Source organism: Salmo salar, chromosome 23 (assembly GCF_965601325.2).
Source record: "Salmo salar chromosome 23, fSalSal1, whole genome shotgun sequence".
NCBI lineage: Eukaryota > Metazoa > Chordata > Actinopteri > Salmoniformes > Salmonidae > Salmo > Salmo salar.
In genome coordinates, this window is record NC_138313.1 from 36,123,192 (window position 1) to 36,136,563 (window position 13,372).

Consider the following 13,372-nt stretch of genomic DNA (forward strand, 5'->3'; position numbering starts at 1 on the left):
GTTTGAGCGAGCGTGCACACGCACATGTGCACGCGCACACGCACACACAATTATGTACTACAGGACTACAAAACAACATGGCAGACCAGTCCTCCATCTTAGTTCATACTGATTATTCTTTTGATTCACGTGTCTGCCTATCTCAGTTTTTTATGCTCCTTCTCTCCCTTCCTCTCGCCCTGCTTCTCTCTCTCTGTCCCGCCACCTTTTCCACTCTGCGACCAGCATTTGGCTTTTTCCATTTGTGGCAGATTACTGTAAGGCTATTGTAAAACAACTTCCTGCCTCTTTTGGCTCTGGTTCCAAAAACGGCAAAGGCTGGGCTCACGTGTCTCCCCCCCTCTCTCCCCGAAGTATCAGGAGGTCTAAAAAGAGAGAAAGCCAGAAAAAGGAAAAGTGTAAAATCTCTGCATGTCTCCTCTTGAGGACTTATTTTGATGCCTTGTGTCTTTAATGCCACATGAGAAGTAAAGGAGGAGAGCAGGGGACTGCATGCCTAGCAGAACGGAAAGGTGGGGAAAACTCTAATTTTGCTGCTTTTACTGTGTAACCTTCTGTTGGTTTGTGGAGGACATTTATGCTGTTAGGTTAGCTCAGACAAAACTACCCAACATGGCTGCTGCTGCAGGGTTCCCGTCTTTTCTGCGGAATGAGTATGTGAGGGGTACTTTTCCTAACGCAGCCACCCGGTTCCTTTCATCGCTGGCTTTTTCTCTCTCCCTCGTTAGAACAGCACAGCAACACCCGACCGACCGGAGGCTCCTCCGCTCACTCACTCCGAGGACTCTCTCCTCTCCTCCTCTTCATGACAAGGTTCAATAAGACACAGGTGGCCACATTCAATGGACCTGCAGAGGGAAAAAACATTGTTTGTGTTTACTTACTGAAGACATGGTGCAACCAAGTTCGGGCGTTATTAACAGTCTCTCATCTTCTTTTTAAAAAATGACACAAAATGGGTTGGATGTGTCTGCTTTGGAATGAGCTAGAACCCTAGAACCCAATCCAAAGCACTGCAGCCTCACGTCACATCTCGCCATGCGTTTTAACCAATTGAAAAACTCACGTCTTTGCGTTGAAACATATAGGTTTAAACATACAGTTTGTGGATATTGTAGATACATATTAGGAATATGTATTTTTGTATGTACAATCCTGCTCAGTTTCAGTAGAGGACAGACAGTGGGGGAAATTTGTTTTAGTCGTTGGTTTGGAACGGTCTGTAGTAATAATTTAGCTTAGTGTGCATGTAGCACAGAATTTAATCATTTAGCTTAGTGTGCATGTAGCACAGCATTTGCAAGAAGTTCACTTGAGGATAAGGTTTTGGTTTTGGGAGGATGCCAACTTTTACGACTGTGTGCCTCTACCTCGCTCCCCTCTTCTCTACTCTGGTTGCATTTGTCTGTATTGAATTATATTTTAAAATGTATTTATATATGTAATTATATATGTCATTATTATATTTTAAGTTGTGTTTTAGAATTGTAAATTACTTTAACCATGCTTTCTTTAAACACTTTTCAAATAATAAATTAAGCAATTTTAAGATGACCGGTTTAATATTTTTTTGACTTAGATATTTTTTTAGGAATGCTTTCTTACACAGGTGTGTATAAGAACTTTGGCAAACAATACCATTAAAAAACAATGTCCTAGTACAACATAAAAAAACCTTGGAGGGAGGACAGAGAGGTAAATGTAACTATCCTTCTGTAGTATATTTGAAGGGACTTCTTAACCCTATTGTTAATAATTACGATATGCTATGGAATGCTATGTATCTCAATCAGCATTAACTCTTAGAATCTTTAGATAATATCACAATAGATTAAATGGTTAATAAAGTTTAAAGTAAATATCCAACCTGTTAGTCAAAGCTATGTTCCTGGTTTTGAAATGCTACAAATCCACATAACTCACTACAGTGGATGGTGAAGGAGAGAATGATCAGAGTAGGAAGTTAACTAACACGTCAGTAAATGTGGCTTAGCTATCGACACGTGAATACCAATTCAGTCATTCAGTCCTATTCAAGGACATTTTTTATAAAATGGCGGACGCTGCATTGTCATTTACTGGCTTCATTCAGAATTTTTAAGTATTGTGATACATTCAAAACTTAACCTTGCTTAATAAAATGTATTCCCGTACTACACATTTTGTAAAAAGTGAACTATAACGACTCCAGGAAAAATCCTCACACATTTTGTCTCTGTCTTGTCTTTCAACTCTTAAATCGACAAGCTGGTTATACATTTGTAAGGAAGTATTTGGAATAACAAACTCATAATTCAACAGAAAAAAATAAGCACAATCAATATTAAAATTGCTATGTGGTCTTAGATAACTTAAAATCTATGACAAAACACCTAAAATAGTATCCAACCATTTCGTATATAGTTGCTGTACTGATAAATAAATACATTCAATGTTAACCAGTAGTATATCACTAGTATATATGGTAAAACCAGATCATGCAAATATAATTTTCTCCAACTGGTCCTACAGAAAATTATAACTTTTGTTAGTATGCATGTTGGATCTTAACATGGTAAACAAAAAATATGTAATACATCAAATGTTTATTTTGGGATAATAAGAATTCCTGATCATGCAAAATGTAGGCTGTTGGATTCTCACTTCTTGCTTTTCTCATGTGTTATGAGTAATTAACTAAATAAAAGGGTCGGCCAAGGGAAGATCAAACTAAATGCAACAAATGATCTATGCAAAAGAACGACAAGATAGCTCTATGTACAACACTACATCTTTATTTTCTGCACAGGGGGCATAATCATGGCATTCTCTAATTTAACTAATTGAAATGTCGTTTTTTTGTCTCACTCTAAAATGTTTTGTGCTCCATAATTTTTATACATAATTTGGAGTCACAGAGTAACAGTCACAAGGTCTCTGAACACCATTTTTCAAAGCTGTCATACCAAACACTTGGTATTCCATGTAGGTCACATAAGGAGAGTCAAGGACACATGATTAGGAGCCTGTTTGCTTGTCTTTAGTGTCTAGAAACACAGGAAACAGCCAGGAAAGGAAGGCTGAGGAATATGAAATTGCAGTGGGCAGCAGCTCCGCATAGGCACACATGATCTACTCTCCTTTACCCATTAACCACCAACAGGAGTACAAGCCAGATTTCTGACTGTGCAGGATCAGAAACTGCAATGCATCAGGATACCAGGCACATACAGCTGACACATCACAAAGAAACAATTGATATTCTATAGCAGGGTTCCAAAACAGGCGGCCTGCGGGCAAACTTCGGCCTTCGGGTGATTTTATTTGGTTTTTCTGATCAAAAATAATACAAATAAATACAAATAATAATCCAAAATAGAAACTAAATAGTTTTCATTGTTGGACATAAAAGACTGTAAAATCACCAGGAAATCAGCTTAAAGTGATTTTAATTTAGGAAATCTGTTCCCAAGTATTCTCACGCATTAACAGAGGCATACAGTATGTGATCGTATCCCAATGTAATCAAGGTTTGAAATTATTCTGTTTTTGTCAAATACTATGTCTGTTTGGGATTCTTGTGGTCAATTTGCAGTCTACAAATTATTTGTAACCATGTTCCGGACCCCCGACCATCCACTCAAGGAAAAATCGGCCCGTGACTGAATGTAATTGGGGACCTCAGTTTTAAAGGAAGCTAATCAGGAGAATAGCACCAAGCCACAAGGCCGGATGGCCCTACGTACGCAGGGATGAAAGACTTGGACTCCCTCTCTAGGAACAGGGGCAGAGTGAGTCTATGAGGTGGTCTTGCTTCAACCCGGCACGTGTCTAAACAACTTCTCTATTACACCTGACCTCTGAGGGCACTCCCCATCGAGCAGGGAACAAAGGCCATGACCCTGGGGTCAAAAGTGTTATACGGGAGGCCCAATGAGGAACCCAGTGCTGTTTGCGTTAAGAAGGTAAAGATGACTAACACATTAACTAATGCTGAATAGGGGATTATCCCCGAGGGACGTCACTCACAGGGTCTACACATCACGTCTTATTAACACCCCTGACCTCTGGTCCGTCACCTCAGGCAGCTGACTGCGACCACCACTCTCCCTCTCTGTCTATGTGTAAGGATCCCCACACACACACACACACACACACACACACACACACACACACACACACACACACACACACACACACACACACACACACACACACACACACTACAAGAGGGTGGTAGGGATGGGTGCAACTTTGCTTAATTACTCACTATAATTACTGAGTATCAATTCTGAATTACAAACAGTAATACTTAATAGTAGTATTGCCATGAGAAACTAAATATAAGAAACTTTTGAACTTTATACCGGGCATTTCCTTTAATTTCAAGATCTTTATTTTATGTATGATTAGCAAATGTATATCTTTGACATTTAATTTCACAATGATCATGAGTCAAGGAATTTATTTACACCCTACACAACAATAGATTCCCTCAAATTGATCCCCCGTGTTACTGAGCTGCAAGTGTTCCACGGCACTTCATAAAATGGGAGCATTTAGATCAAGTTCTGATCACAAAATGGTGGACAGAAGACATGCGCAGTGTGAATATCATGGATAATATGACACGATATGATAGATATACCCTTTCAACAGCACATGCTTATTCACACATTTTCAATTATTACTGATGTATTGAGTGGGTGACGTAAATGAATTGTGTCAATGTGAAAAAGTGGAAGCTGACTTAACCCTATATCTCCTGACAGATTACACCTACATATTCATTATTGAAACTAAACAAGCAGGGTTTCATTTCATTGGGTCTACTGTTATGTGCAATGCCTCATAATGTCATGATAACATTTTCTTCGGAAAAACAAATACGAAATGTGATTATTATGTGTATGAGGAAAACAATTTCTGAGATGGTGATGTTTAAGAATTAAGATTTTGCTTTGTTATACACATTTACACTTGAATATTGTACAATCTTAAAGAAAATTGTATTTGTGAAATATGTTCTATTAGTCACATATGTTTTCTTTTTAGAAATGGGTTCACAGCTCAACATAACATTATAAAAGTTTTTGAATTTGAATTGAAAATAGAAGATATGTCTTTCTAATGACAATACCATTTTCAATATATGTATAATGAAGGGCCTTTGAAAAGAATATCAATACATAACAAATAACTCTGTAGCTATAGCAATGAATAATACAATGAATTAGTTACTGTAACAAAATATGTTGTATACATACCTCAATAGAAAAATGTGGAACTTCTTACCACAAAGAGCTTACATTTCAAATCAAATCAAATCAAATTGTATTTGAATACTACAGGTGTAGACCATACAGTGAAATGCTTACTTACAAGCTCTTAATTAACCAACCATGCTTTAAGAAGTTTTAATAAAAATAAGTGTTAAGTAAAAAATGGATAAGTAAAAAATTTAAAATAAAAGTAACAAATAATTCAACGGCAGCAGCAAAATAACAATAGTGAGGCTATATACATGGGGTACTATATGATTAATATAGAATGAATACATCATTGGAAGTGCATTGATTAGATAATAACTGATATTACAAATCAAGAGTGAATATCAACCAGGTAAGAAGAAATAACTTCAAACTTAAATTGGGCTATTCAAAAGAATCTGTCGAAATTTGTCAACCACATGTAGAATTAAAATCAGGTGCATCTGCGTGTAATTGTAACAAATTATGCAATAATTAACTGCTATATATACAATCAAACATTGTGATTTACATTTTTTTAAACTAAAATGGAAGTCATAAGTAATGTGTCTGCCAACAAGAAGGTTAAGCATTTTCCCATGATAAGAATTTAAAAAAAGATGGGAAAATATTATTTATACGTCAATTATATTGAAAGAGGATTTTGAAATATCAAAATAGCATATTTTTCCAATAACAAATGCATTCAAAGGAAATAAGCTCGCACACACCACTCTGGCAAATTATCACTCATTTACTTCCACACCAACTTATTTTCTTTGAATAACTGTTTCACTTTTCCAATGCACCTGCTAAGCAAAAAGTAACACTCTCTTTAATTGAAATAAAACATTAAAAGTAGAAAATAATCATTGAATTTATGAAAATGAACTGCACAGTATCATTTGACACAGTCAGCAAGGCTGCAAATGATACATATTCACTTATAATTTAAAAAGTATTAACCTTTTTATCAGTAACATGTAACACTTTAACCTCTACATCTGTATATCTGAATGTATTTATCTGTGAAATTCCAGCAAACCAATATGCTATAGTCATTAAACAATGAGCTATGTGATTATTGTATTGATGCTTTCTTTACACAGAGATGCTTTTCATAAATTTGAACTTACGAATGAGAAGTCAAGATCAAAGTATGTGGGAATAACTTACAAGATTCAAGAGTCATGAAGATTAATGTCATCCTATAATGTTTTTTATGCACTGAGTATTTTGGAGAATAGTAATTCAACTATTTTACCATTTGTTTTCAGGGAAATATTTAAAATAAGTAATTTTACTTAAATCTATATCATATGAAAGTACTTACAGATGTCAGATCTTAATTTTAGCCAGTTTGCTACAGCAGGAAAATAATCCTGCAACAACAGGACATTTTAATTATTATGTGGATTATAATTAATGGCCATTTTTGTAGGAGTTTATACATTTTTAGTATAGAACAATCAAGTTTGAAATTTGTGGAAATTACAAACTTCAGAAGCCTTTTTAAACCTCAAGAAGCCTGCAACAGGGTGATCAAATTAAGATCTTACACCTGTACACTATTACAAAACATTATTTTGCAGACTATATTGTCAATTGCCAATTCATCATCCAACTTCAGTAGCATTTAGCTGGTGTTTAGTCACCTTTGTATGCAAAAACTTGAATCAGAAGCTAATACGGAGGCTCTAATACATACCTTCATATCTTACATATATACAAGCATTTCGCTACACCTGCAATAACATCTGCTAAACCCGTGTATGTGACCAATAAAATTTGATTTGATATATTATTGTATAATTAAACATATAAACACACAAATAAACACAGTGACTGAATGTAAAGTAGATGGTTTTCAATAAGTAAGAACAAGACAAACAGATATGATATTCCATCAGCGCTAAACTCACCTCGCGGTGTCTCACCGGATTCTGAGAGAAAGAGAGGAGAGGGAGGGAGGGAGGGAGAGAAAGCTTGGGAGCTTGCAATACAAAATGGACCCTATCCGATATCAGACCTCAGAATGGACAACCTTCATAAACGGGGCGACACCCAGATTGCAACGAGTCAGGACTACTTCTCATGGCCCTTCAGGAAGCAGACATATAATGTATAGAGTACGGCCACACCAATACAGCAGACATCAGAATCAGAGCTCCTCACCATAAAAAGGGCAATATTATATCAGGGTTCAGTTCAAAATGAATTGATCTTGACCTTGAGCAGAACGGTTAACACGAAATTCTAATTGAAAAATGCCCTATACTGCCTTTGTCACATGAGTTGCATGTTCAATTCTACAGTAGTATTACATTGAAATGGATAGACATGAGTTAGGTTTTTACAACGAAGATAACATTGTTATTTTATCAGATTCTATTTTGTTTAAATGTGATCTAAGCTCATATGATTTGAAATATCACTGGCATTTAGAATAATTAAAAATTAACTTTGTATTAGGCCTTGTTGCCCATACTCAGCTAAATCTAAACATTTAACAGTGATAATCATTGATCTGATGCAATATAACACATATACAAATGCATATTTCAAAGATAATGCACATTCTTACAAAGAAAAATCAACCAACCTTAACTTTTAGTAACATACGTAAATCCGAAGAAGAAACGACAACAGAAAAGCTTAAGACAAAAAGTCTCCTGACCTGGTGAAGCGTAACAATACAAGTAAATTCTCCTTTCCCCCTCTGTGCACTTGACCAGCACCACCAGCCTGTGTGAGTCTGGGGCCATGGGCTCTTACATACCTGAGCTCCCCCTCTGCCTGCTGTGGTCCTCTGAGGAGGAGAGGTCGGCTAGCTGCTAACACACCCTTCACCTAGCCTACAGCCTGGGCCACTCACTTTTATTATTCCTGTGTGCCAAGCCAAGAGCGGGCGAGCCTGGCGCTAGCCTGGTGCTGTAGGGTCCTTTGCCCACCGCCAACGAGGCCGAGGACAACTCTGTGCAACATCACAGTGCCTTTACCGGCACAGACTGGGGCGAGAAGACGGCGAGAGGATTGTCTGGCTCCAGCCGAACCCGACGCACCTAATCGCCGCTCCTCACACTCTCTCGCTCTCCTTTACACACTCTCCATGTGCTTTTCCTCTACTTCGGTCACACACACTCCCTGTTTGCTGTCGCTGCATCATAACACACACCTCTTTTAACACGCACACACTCTTCATGCTCTTTCTCTATCTAGTAACACACACCCCGTGCTTACTGTCTCCCTAGGACACTAACAAAGCCTCAATCACTCACTGTCTTGGCAGATACACTCCCGTTCTCTCAACCTGACGTGGCTTCATTACAGTACAGAGGGCTGGGACACAGAACAGGACTGATCCCAGACACACTCTCACCAGCGAAACTAATGAAAGTAACAGATGCATAAGAAACTGTGTAGCAGCCGGTCCAATGTAGCTGCTGTGTCAGTAAAGTTTCTACCAGCTGCTGCTCTAACAGTACTGAGCACGGTTCTACTGGGGCAGTGGAATCAATTACAGCAGTAACATTACTCCAGTGTTAACAACACCTCCAGAATGAGGTCATTTCATTGAGGAAATATAGCAGTTGAAATGGATCAGACTGTTTGATTTCTGTACCACAATAGATTTACAGAATGATACTGTTGGATGCAAATCCACGTGAGGAAACGTGGCAATGTTTTGGTGAGCAGTTCAATGTTTATTATTAACAACTGGGCTATTGCATTACATCACAGTACATTTTATTTTATCGTTGTACAATAATATAAAGGTCAATTAAAATATCATAACATTTTGCATTATGGTTCTATGGTGTACAAGTTCTGTGCAGTAACCTATATGGGTGTAATTAACATACATTTGGAGAAAAACTAAAATATACAATTAAACTAAATAACATTTCCATTTGTAAACTGAGATGCTCTGTTGAAGTCTCCATACCATATTTTAGAGTATCGCCCCCAAATCTTTTAGAAACACATTTGTAATTTACTCTGTAACTTGTCTCACACTCACTGCTAATTAAGCCACTGATGTCTCGATAGACCTTAAAGCAGGGAGTTGTCTGTCTGTCTGCGATGGAAAAGAGATGACTCCCTGGCCCTCCCATCAGGGTGTGGGGTAGAGTTGTGGACAGGCGGCTACCATCCCAGCCGGCTACATGACAGCCCCTGACCTGTCATGCCACAGGGGTCAGGGAGAGGACATGGCACTGTGCAGTATGGACAACGGAGGAGAAGTCAGTCTTATCCTTCCACTCCTGCAAAGGCTGTGCAGCGATTGCAAGACGGGCTGGAAGAGCGTTGTAAAATCTACACTTATTTGGACTGAAAGTGAAGGCATCAGGGCAGTGTGTGTTTCAAAGGAACTGCTGAGGAGAGCATTTTTATGGCCCGTGCACTCGACAGTGTGTGGTACACCTGTCTCCGTACTTACGCTCTCTCCCCCTCCCCTCCCCAACCAACTCTGACTCTTCCCAAAAGAATATCTCTCTGTCATCATTCACTGCCAGCCACTGGATTGAATTCTTCAGAAATACAGCTCATCGCACTCAGAAGTACAGAACTACAGTAAAGCACCTTTGCTGAAAGGCCATGTTTTTACACTGCAATCGATATTCTCTGATGTATTTTATGGATGTTTGAACCCCTTTGGTCTTCATTAGGTCAGACCTGGGTCGAAACCTCATCAATAAAGCACATGGAATCGAGGAGTGCAGACTGCAGTCTCATAATGGCACTAACTGTTGTCGTTTCTGACAGGTTCATACCAGTTTGCTGTTCCCCCTGCTCTCAGACCTATAGGGCAGGAGGATGAAAAGACAGACGGCTCCACAATGACAGTGTGAAAACCGGCAGCTCTCAGACAGTCGGCAATCCCAAGTGTGCCTTTGCCACAGTAATAGGGGTGATGGCATGGTACCAACCACTAGTGCCCATTCAGTTCACTTAAATATCAGAGATGGGAGAGGAGAACAAAAAATGAGAGCGCATTTATATTTTAGGACAGCAGATGCTATAGTCCACTGTGACTCACTGTGAGTGCTGCACAGAAGGGCCAGAAGAGGAGGGAGGGAGGGGAGGGAGGGAGGGAGGGAGGAGGGAGGGAGATAAACAGAGAGAGAGGGAGAGAGAGAGCAAGAGACAGAGCGGGAGGGGGGATGAGAGAGCAAAACTCGAGCTGCATAAACTAAGAAATTAAGACTTGACTAGCATTTTGATGATGTTGAAAATCACTTAACAGTAATAAGGGAGGTATAGCTCACTGATACCTCTCGTTATTTCTAATAAAGTGTTTAAGAAGTTCTGCCGCAGACAAAACTCTGGCAGGGAGGGAGTGGTTTGAGGGCTGGAGAGGATTGGGGAGCCTGGGGGATTGGGGGTGGAGTTGGTTGGCGGAGACAGAGTGGTCTTTTTTCTAGGGGGTGAAAGGCGGACGATCATGTGTGCGGAGCCCATGACAAAAGGCTCTTTTATGTGCAGCGTATGCAGATAGAGGAGGCTCCTTTGTGCGCAAACGGAGATCCCACCACTGGGTCTGCCCGGGGCGGAGGGAGGGAAGGAGGGAGGGAGGAGGAGTAAGGGAGTGAGAGAAGAAGGGGTGGATCTGGTATCGAGCGCCTTCAATGTGTCGGCCAGGGGAAAAGGAAGGGGTGTAGTGGTGTGGTAAAGACAACCTGGGTTGCCCTGCCCTCCTGTCCAAGTCAGGTTCAGATATTCAGATACAGAGGAATCACTGGGGTTATTAGGGGAATATCAGGGGAAACACTGGTTATTATGTGGATATTAGGGTAAACACTGGAGTCATTAGCGGAATATCAGGGGAAACACTGGTTATTAGGTGGATATTAGGGGAAACACTGGGGTTACTAGGGAGATATTAAGGAAAACACTGGGGTTACTAGAGGGATATTAGGGGAAACACTGGGGTTACTAGGGAGATATTAAGGAAAACACTGGGGTTACTAGAGGGATATTAGGGGAAACACTGGGGTTACTAGGGAGATATTAGGGAAAACACTGGGGTTACTAGAGGGATATTAGGGGAAACACTGGGGTTACTAGGGAGATATTAAGGAAAACACTGGGGTTACTAGAGGGATATTAGGGAAAACACTGGGGTTACTAGGGAGATATTAGGGAAAACACTGGGGTTACTAGAGGGATATTAGGGGAAACACTGGGGTTACTAGATGGATATTAGGGGAAACACTGGGGTTACTAGAGGGATATTAGGGGAAACACTGGGGTTACTAGGGAGATATTAGGGGAAACACTGGGGTTACTAGAGGGATATTAGGGGAAACACTGGGGTTACTAGGGAGATATTAGGGGAAACACTGGGGTTACTAGAGGGATATTAGGGGAAACACTGGGGTTATTAGGGAGATATTAGGGGAAACACTGGGGTTACTAGGGAGATATTAGGGAAAACACTGGGGTTATTAGGGGGATATTAGGGGAACAGGTTATTACGGGGATATTAGGTGAAACAATACAGTTATTAGGAGGATATTAGGTGAAACACTGGGGTTAGTAGGGGGATATTAGGGGAAACGGTAGGGGGATATTAGGGAAAACATAGGTTATTAAGGGGATATTAGAGGAAACAATGGGGTTAGTAGGGGGATATTAGGGGAAACGGTAGGGGGATATTAGGGAAAACACAGGTTATTAAGGGGATATTAGAGGAAACAATGGGGTTAGTAGGGGGATATTAGGGGAAACGGTAGGGGGATATTAGGGAAAACACAGGTTATTAAGGGGATATTAGAGGAAACAATGGGGTTAGTTGGGGGATATTAGGGGAAACACTGGGGTTAAAAGGGGGATATTAGGGTAAACACTGGAGTTATTAGGGTGACATTAGGGTACCGGTAGAGACTCATGCATTCTCTACTTTACATATGATCTCATATATATATTCACTCATCATACTATCTTTGCTTTCACGTATTCACTCTGATCGCACACATAGCAGGAGGTGTGTCTTACGGACAATGGCGATGCAGTGGATAGCAGCTGTCTCACGGGCTCTTGACCAATTCTGCTATTTTGTGTGTTTTTTTACTCTGATCTTAACTTTTTGTACATAATGTCACTGCCATCATTTTCTATGGCCGACACCAGCTTCTGGACATCAGAACAGCGATCACTAACCTCGATTTGGACAAAAATGTGCCTGAACAAGGATATCGATATACTGTACATCTCGCTAGTTTTTCGATGCATTGTCAAGACCAAACGGCAAACTCGGGTAAGACGAAAGGAGGAGGTGTATTTTTTTAATTAACAACAGCTGGTGCGCAATCGCTACAATCTGACAGTAACCCCCCTCTAGGGGCGCCATGCAGCGTCCCACCTGGGCCAGCCTGATGGGCCGGCAGAGGCATGGCCGCTGGACAAGCCGGCTGGGGCATAGAAGCCCGACGAACCGGATGAGGCGTAAAAGCCCAACGATCCCGCTGAGGCATGGGAGCCCCACGAAACGGCTGAGGCATCTCCTTGCCTCCTTGCTCACACACGCTTTTCAGTTCTGCCCACAAATTTTCTATAGGATTGAGGTCAAGGCTTTGTGAAGGCCACTCCAATACCTTGACTTTGTTGTCCTTAAGCCATTTTGCCACAACTTCGGAAGTACACTTGGGGTCATTTTACATTTGGAGGACCCATTTGCGACCAAGCTTTAACTTCCTGACTGATGACTTTTTACGTTTACATTTTAGTCATTTAGCAGATGCTCTTATCCAGAGCAACTTACAGTAGTGAATGCATTCATTTCATGCATGTTTTTTTTTTTTTTGTACTGGCCCCCCGTGGGAATCAAACCCACAACCCTGGCGTTGCACACACCATGCTGGCATTGCAAACACCATGCTCTACCAACTGAGCTACAGGGAAGCCTTGAGATGTTGCTTCAATATATCAACACAATTTTCCTTTCTCATGAAGCCATCTATTTTGTGAAGTGCACCAGTCCCTCCTGCAGCAAAGCACCCCCACAACATGATGCTGCCACCCCCGTGCTTCACGGTTGAGATGGTGTTCTTCGGCTTGCAAGCCTCCTCCTTTTTCCTTCAAACATAACAATGGTCATTATGGCCAAAAGGTTCTATTTTTGTCAGACCAGAGGACAAGTC

General features: G+C 40.4%; 1 long non-coding RNA gene across 1 annotated transcript; it reads left to right on the top strand.

Annotated features, from left to right (window-relative positions):
* The first annotated feature begins 244 nt into the window (after positions 1 to 244).
* On the top strand, positions 245 to 1,551 carry LOC123729842 (uncharacterized). Its single transcript, XR_006761497.2, has 2 exons — positions 245 to 512; positions 729 to 1,551. It is a non-coding gene; the product is annotated as an uncharacterized LOC123729842 (long non-coding RNA).
* The last annotated feature ends 11,821 nt before the right edge of the window (positions 1,552 to 13,372 follow it).